Here is a 6,833-nt window from a genome sequence, read left to right as displayed (position 1 = left end):
ATAGGAGAAAGGTCAGAGGCTTTTAATTTTCTCATTCAGAAATGTGACACAATTTCAACTCACAGGGAATCAGTGTTTAAAATCAGTAATCAAAGGCAGGCTGTTGGTCTTGGCATTTTGCATTTTCATACCAGCATATTATATTCACATTCAGTTCGATAAGACACACCTTTTTTTATATTACAGTAATTTGGCTTTGTAGATTGTAAAAAGCTGTCTTTATTTTTAAACACCCTTCATTAAATAGTATTTTTATCATAGACTAAAGCTTTAGATGAAACTCATGAACAAGATTAATCTCATTTTAAACATGATTTTATGATATCAACTGATTAAACATTAATACTTCACTCACATAATCAACATCTGAGAAATATACGGGTTATAGAAACTTACCTAAGTTGTTCCTAAGGCCCCTGAAATAGATACACACAAAGCTTGTGAGTAGTTTTTTGAAATGAAGCTGTCTTTCTATGTACTAATTAGATACTGCAGCTCCCACTTTCCACCTTTCCTAGGATTGCATCTCATTCAATACAGATGTCTCTTCACTTATCTTATTTTGATAAATCCCCTTATTTGATTAAAAATAAATATAAGGGAAAGATATTTCAGTTTTTCCTTTCCACACACAGAGAGATTCTAGTATGAAGAGGAGAGTTTAAGATTTGCTTCAGAACACTCAGGTACTGAGTTCATACAAAGAAGCAAGAAGGAGGGAAAGCTCAAGGTAGGAAAATATTAATAGAGAATATCAAGAAGGCTTTTATGTTGTGTTTCTTCGCTATTCCCAAGACTCCTGTGCATTGTGTTTACAGACATCTCATTTAATCTTGTCCTCTGTGACCAGACACAGTTCCCTGGGAAAGAGTTCTCTGAGGACATGCTTCTCCTGCACAGTGAGTTAGCTGGTGTGCTGAGGATAGAAGACAATCTTTTTTGCAGTGGGAAGCATTTGAAATAAATTGATTGCATTTCCCCACACTCTGAACACTCACTAAAAAGCATACAATTAAAGATGAGCTTCTTTGAATCAGTCATCCTGAGAAATTTAAATGAGAATGATATTGTACATTACATTAATTAAAGATATCATATGAGATTTTAAGTTTTATTTCATTCTATTATAAGAAGGGTAATTCAAACCATAAGAATAATAAAAATAGACACTGAATTTACCCACTGTAAATAATCTATCAATACCAAGAAAAAATCTATTTTGTATTTTCTCACAATTTAAATCAAAATCTTGCTTTTTCAGTGTGTTTGAATATCCTGTATTTTTTTTGATGGGAGAAGGGGCTCCTGATGGCACCAGTAGTCTTAGTTTCTGTTGCTTAGGTTCCTGTGCTTCCCTCTCACCATCAGGTTGTCTCTGGTGTTAGCTGGTCTAGCTGTGTATGACAGTGGCTTGACCCTGCTATAAGCCTGTGAGTCACAACTGCTGGGAGAGCAGCCCTCTCCCAGTGTGGTCTGGGTATAGAGAGCTATGGCACAGGGTCAGCTCAAGGCTTGGAGAGAAATCGGAAAGTTCCTGTCCCAGACTGCTCCTTGGTGCCTGTGTCCTGAAGAGACCAGGGGATTTCCTCTTGGACCAGATATGTGAGCATAAGTGGTGGTCTCACCTGTCTCTCAGGTGAGAGTGTCAGCACGCTTGGGAGACCAGCTCTCTCCCAGCAGGATCTATGTATAGAGTGCTGTCGCACAGGGTCAACTCTGGGTACAGGCAGAAACGGGGAGGATCGGGTGCCAGATTGATCCTTGATTCCTGTGTCCTGAGGGCTTTGCAAGGGTTCATCTTGGGCAAGCAATGTGAACAGACATGGTGGTTTCACTTGTGCTCTCAGATGTGTCAGCATTTCTAGGAAACCAGCTCTCTCCACAGAGGATCTGGGTACAGGGAGCTGTGGCTTCTCACCCTTTTCTGCAGTGTAATAACTCCAACTCCCTCTCATTTATACACTAAAGAACAAAGAGAAAAAGGAGCAGTGAGAAGACTGTAGTAGAGGGCTTAGAGATCCCAGGGATAACTACAGATGCTGGCACATGGGTTTCCTTTTCCTGACTTGAAGAGATTGAACAATCTTAGCTCAAAAACTTTGAGGTAGGTCTCCCCAAAGTCAAGAATAGTTCATTTTGTTTGAGGGAAGATGTTAGCTTCTTTTTTCAGTTATTGATTAGACGCCTGATTTCTTCAATATGCTGATTGAGGAACAATTTGGTAGTTAAATTGCCAGGAGTCATGTAGTTAAAGCTAAAGATTAGCAGGTGACCTTCCTGAGATGCTTCTGCCATGGAGTGTAAAGCTGACAGATTTGCTTCTTTAGGCATGGATGACAATTGAGGAAAGATTACTGGAAAATATGCTTTTCCCATCATTATTAAATATGTAATAATCACTAGCTATTGACCCACACTTTGAACAGAATTCTGCAGAAGTGTGGAGATATTCTATCTTGGAGTGAGGCCATGTGGACAAATACATAATGATCCTATAGAATTCCTAATTTGATCTAATACTTTTATGACGAAAGCTTTTAGAGATGGTCTTAGTTGCTAGAAAGATGGCATAAAGTTAGAATCAAGAATAGAATGAGCCCACTCTCATCATAGTAAGTAAAGGCTGCATAATAAAAAATACAATGTGTAGGATGATGTCACAGGTGAGGCAGGTACAGGATAGAAGGAGGCCTGTCATTGGAGGAGAAGGAAGGATGGGCGGGAGAGAAGTTTGAAGGAAGAGGAGGAGACTAGGGGAGAGAGGAGGAGAAGAGGAGACGGAGAGAGGGGAGAAGCCATGGCTGGTGATGTTAAGATTCTGCTCTGAGTATTTAAAGATTGTTATTAATGTTCTCAAGGGATGGATAGTACCGGGCTTTGCATGTTTAAGTGGGCAATTATATCTTACCAATTGGATCAAAGATTATTGTGTTGTGTGTTATTTTATGTGTGGGTTTGAGTTTAGGAAAGTGTGGCTGGGATGTGTTTCCGCCAAGATATCTAGCAGATATCTTGGGACACCGCGGCGCGGACCTAGCAGGGTAAAAGACACTGATACTTTTTATTATTTATATATTTTTACAACAACAACAATGAGCTTTAGCAATCACACTAAAAAGAGAAATAGACTTAGGGCAAATTTATGTTCAAGGTAAAATATTTAGTCCAATGATAAATCACGTGTGTGCACTATGATAAGGCAGGGCTATGAAAGAAGTATTACTTTGAGCTTATAACAAACCATAAAGCAAAATGCTATGTTGAATTTAATATCAACATCCTTCTCTAATTCCCACTTTATGTAACATTTGATCTCAGAGGTAATTTTCTGAAGAACATTTTTGTCAAAGTAAGTATAAAAGGATCTGGGAAAAGACAAAAAGGTTTTGGTTGAATAGTTTGCCTTGGGAAGCTCTGTCTCATCCATCCATCCCTCCATTCCTCCTTTCCTCCCATCATCCATCCATGCATTCATCTGTAGGGAGTGGCACATATAGATAAAAAGATGGTGCCGACATCCGGTACTCGATTGTGGTAAACACCCACACAGTGCATGTGTTGGCTTGCCTCCGGCAGCTATCAGGCTGGAGTGATATTTATGCTAATGAGGTATTTCATGCTCCACCAATCCCTAGAGGACAAATATACAGCCATAGCCTGTTTCGTATATAAGGCTAGTGCCTTTGTTGCTCGTGGTCCCCATATCAACAATGAGGTGTTCCTGCAAAAAAGGCTGTTGAGAAGAATCCAACGGTGTTGCGTCTTCCTTGCTGGACGAGGTGGGCATTACAAATGGTGGCCTGTCCTTGACTCGAGGACATCCTCATGGATTCAGAACTCTTCAGTTTCAGGATGGCGACGTCGGTAAGTGCCCGGATGGGACAATAAAGCTCCCGGATAAGGGACAATACAGCTCCTGGATAAAGGACAATAAAGCTCCTGGATAAAGGACAATAAAGCTCCTGGATAAGGGATGATAAAGCTCCTGGATAAGGGATGATAAAGCTCCCGGGTAAAGGGACAATAAAGTTCCCAAGTAGGGACAATAAGGTTCTCTGGAGTAAGCAGAGACGATGAAAGCCTTGGTTTAGAGGCAAAAAGGTTTGTGGAACACAGCAATGTTGTTTTCCCCAATTGATCCCCTGTGGGTCAGACTAGCACTTTTGCCTTTTACCCTTTTTGTGTGGTGGTGTTGTTCCACCATCCCGGGCATGAGTGCATTTGCTGGGAAGAGCCCACTAATGATGAGCTACAAGATCATGTGTAAATAAACATGTCAGCCCGCCCTGCTCGTAAATCGATCATAAATAAGCTCGTAGAGCATGGGAAACTCACACTCCACCCCGCTCCTGTTAGCTCTTCAGGAGCTTCTTGGTCGAGTAAGCTTAAAATCGAAAGGAAATTTAATTTTATGGACCCTGCTCTAGTGGCAGTGTGTTGGTTGATAGCCAACATTATTTTTTGAATCTGTGCTTGTGCTCGCAGCCCACACAGTAGTGGGGAGCCAAACTAGCCACAGAGCCCCTGTAGCAAACATGGGGACTTCTCAGTCTCACCCAATTTTTCTGGCTCTTCAAGAGCTGTTTGAAAGAAAAAGGCTTAGGATGAAAAGAAGCACTATAGAGCGATTTCTTAGTGAGTGTGATGCCATTGCACCTTGGTTTGCTGTCTCTGGGAACCTCACGGTGGACAGCTGGGATAAGCTGAGGAAGGATTTAGATTTTGCTTGGGAGCAAAGAACCTTGAAGGCGGGGGTTCAGCCGGTATGGCGCTTAGTGCGTAGCTGCCTAGAAGATCAGAAATGCTGTCAACAGGCTATGAAAAAGGGACAGGCTGCGTTAGAAATGCTACAGGAGGAACGATCTGAAAAGGCTGAGAGTGAGGCGGGGGAGGACTCTAAGGAAAACAAGAACAGGGAAGGAATTTATCCATCCCTCAAAGAACAGGGTCAGAAAAAAAAATATTCCAGTTGCTGCCTTTAGTGGCCTGACCTTCAACATTTGCTCACAGAAGGAGAGCATTCATTAAGAGAAGTTCTTTAAGGGAGTCTACCTTATCTGCTGGCCTTATTCCAAGAGAGGAGTTGATCTCCAACATTAAGTTACCTTTCCCGTTGGTCATCATTGACATGGAGAGTGCCTTTGATCCTATCCCCTCAGCAGCCAGTTCCTGCCCCTATGTTCAAAATGCCCCAGGTTTGGGGGCAGGGGAGCCCCTAAAGTAGTTTCAGAAAAAGTCTACAGCAGACTGTGAGTAACTTTGTTTTGCCAGATAGAACAGGCTTTACTCTAGGATGATAAGAGGAGAAAGTCTTGGCACTGGCTCTTCAGCTTACTCCGACTGAAGGCTGTGGCCAAGGTCAAGATTAATGTTTTCTTTTCCATGGGCCTCTAGCCCACTGAGACAGTTTGATAAAGGGCTGCTACTGAGATCCTGAAAGGGGATTCTCAGCTTAAGGTTTTAAAAGATTTCATGATTCTTTTAATTTAATTTATGATTCTGCTTATGTAGATAATGCTGTGCACTCACTTGAAATTGCAGGGCCAATTAGGTCGATTAGTACTGTATGTCAAATTCTTTTAGAATTACAAAATTTGATTTGGGCCAGAAAAAATAAATTTTTCATACAACATATTCGAGCCCATACTAATTTGCCTGGTCCCATGGCCAGCAATAACGCCCTGGTGGATGCTAGTACTCGTAGAGAGTTTATTTTTCATGCAGCTCCAGCTGATCTCGCTAGAGAATTTCATCAAAAGTTTCATGTTCCTGCCTTCACTCTTCAACAAAAATTTAAAATCTCTAGAGCTACAGCTCGTGATGTGGTATTACGTTGCCAGAATTGTGTTCAATTTCACCACCCTCCTCAGGTGGGAATTAACCCTCGTGGTCTGATTCCGCTAAAAATTTGGCAGATGGATGTCACACACATATCTCAATTTGGAAATTTAAAATATGCTCATGTTTCTGTTGATACCTGTTCCGCGGTATTATACATGCCACTCTGATGACTGGTGAAAAGGCTCGTAATGCCATTAGTCATTGCTTAGAGGCGTGGGCAGCCTGGGGAAAGCCTGATAGTCTCAAGACAGACAATGGGCCTGCCTACACAACATAGTCCTTTCAGACATTTTGCCAGAAAATGCAGGTCAAGCATACTACTGGATTACCATACAATCCCCAGGATCAAGGAATTGTGGAAAGAGCACATTGTACCTTAAAAGAGCTTATACAAAAACAAAAAGAGGGAATTGCCAGTGGCCAAACGCCAAAGGAACAACTTTCTTTAGCTTTGTTTACTCTAAATTTCTTAATTTTGGATGCACATGGCCGCTGTGCTGCGGATTGCCATGCTGCTACTAAACCTATGACTAATGCTGAAGTAAAGTGGAAGGATGTCTTAACTGGTGAATGGTGTGGCCCAGATCCCGTGATTTCGAGATCTAGGGGAGCTGTTTGTGTTTTTCCGCAGGATCAAGAAAATCCAATTTGGGTACCTGAGTGCTTGACTCGAAAAGTGCCTTCTGCTCTTCCTGAAGATGAGACTACAAACCGTACTATTACTACTGGGAATGGTAATACAGGTTGATTAGCTCACCCTGTGGGCTATTGCCAGATCCTGGCCAGTACTTATGCCAGTTCATAGCAATTACTGGCAAGCATAATTTCTGGCCTTGGCATCAGTGGGTATTATCAAATGAGCAGGGAGCATACACATCTCTAATTCCTTTTGCCTAATTATTGGGTGAAGACTTTACATTGTATAATATTTCCGCCACTAGAACAAATAACAAAACCAGTTTAGCAAATATAAAGATTAATTGCCTTTTAGC

The sequence above is a fragment of the Rattus rattus genome, chromosome 18, assembly GCF_011064425.1.
Source record: "Rattus rattus isolate New Zealand chromosome 18, Rrattus_CSIRO_v1, whole genome shotgun sequence".
In the NCBI taxonomy this organism is placed as follows: domain Eukaryota; kingdom Metazoa; phylum Chordata; class Mammalia; order Rodentia; family Muridae; genus Rattus; species Rattus rattus.
The sequence above is the reverse complement of the archived record's forward strand: the minus strand, read 5'-3'. Positions refer to the sequence as shown.